Here is a 1,584-nt window from a genome sequence, read left to right on the forward strand (position 1 = left end):
TTTATTTATATTTTTTTATGCTGTATACGAAATTTCTACTGAAGGAATGCTTCGATTTCAATATATTATAGTACTTATCTTTTAGCAAATTGGATCAAGATGGTACTTTAGTGAGATCATTTTTCATTTTAATTTCTAACGCTTTGTTTATCACCATAAAGAAACCAATAAAAATTAAAATATCAATTCAACTTAGATACAGGCTATAATAAACAATAACAATATAAAATATCGGTACTGACAAACCGTCTCCGCTCAGAATCGTTTTTCTTATACAATGATATTATAATTGAATTGAATTCAAGTTAAATTTAATCCAATATACATTGACCCACTGGTGGAATCACAAAGTGATTGTAGTAGGTACTTTGGGGGATCAAAAGTAATCATTCTCCAGAAGTTTTTAAACGCTATACACCATAACATTTTCTAAATATTTAGACTTATTTTGATCTGCTTACGGACATTTTTAGTTTCAAAATTTTTAAGTTTTTTATTCTATAAATATCAATACAATTTCATTTGATGGGTAAAAAAGCTTGAAAATTTAATACGAGGTACTTGATACATTGTTACAATAGCCGTTGAAAAATATTCAGAATACAGAGGCACAACTTTTTTTATAAGTATTTATAGTTCAAATATTGACAAACTGTATTAAATTTAAAATTCAATAATTATTTTGTAGTTATAAATCTAAAAAATTTTTAATTTTTATATCTAACGATTGAAACTGTAAAACAAGATTCCACGTAAGTAGGTTATATTTAAATTACTTTATTCAAAATAATATTATCAAATATACTTACTAATATCATCAGGGCTGAATCTTAGCTTTTTAACACCCGGGGAAAGTTAAAACAGTACGCCCATCTCGGGGAGATTACCAGAATCAGTATTTTTTTTACGAAAAATCAAGCATACTCACACAGTATTGTGAGTACCAACATTTACAAAACCTTTTGCAATATACTAGACCAATAATTTATTTACCACAAATAAATTAAACGATTTTAACTTAAAAATGAAACATTTTAAATTTTTAACTATAATCAAGTAATATAGTTTTAGAAGCACTTTTTAAGGCCAGTTGTACCATCTCTGATTAAAGTTAACCAAATCGGCAGAATTTACCCTGTTAAATATCTGTTATCAGCTGATTAAGCTTAATCGAAGTTTAATCATATAGACGGTACAACTGGCCCTTAATGGTGTATTTAAAGCTAAAACCCGTGATCAATATTTCTAAGTTTCAGGTTTAGAATAAAAAGAAATTGATAATATAGGTAATAACATGTATTAATTATTTATTAACAAATCTAAATAAGGTATCCATTGCTTACTTTAAATATAAAAAGCTTTATGTAAAAGAACAATATTTAATTTACAACATAACAATATTATACATTTTTCATTTTTAATATTTGTTACAATCAAAACTTAATATGTACCTAGGTACGGAAAAAATACAATGAAACAAAAATGTGAATATGTACTGAAAATTGTAATATAATGATTATAACATGATAAAGAAATTTACCTTATCATGGATTATAACTTATGGATTAATTGTATATACTAAAA

This window comes from Acyrthosiphon pisum, chromosome X, assembly GCF_005508785.2.
Source record: "Acyrthosiphon pisum isolate AL4f chromosome X, pea_aphid_22Mar2018_4r6ur, whole genome shotgun sequence".
Lineage (NCBI taxonomy): Eukaryota > Metazoa > Arthropoda > Insecta > Hemiptera > Aphididae > Acyrthosiphon > Acyrthosiphon pisum.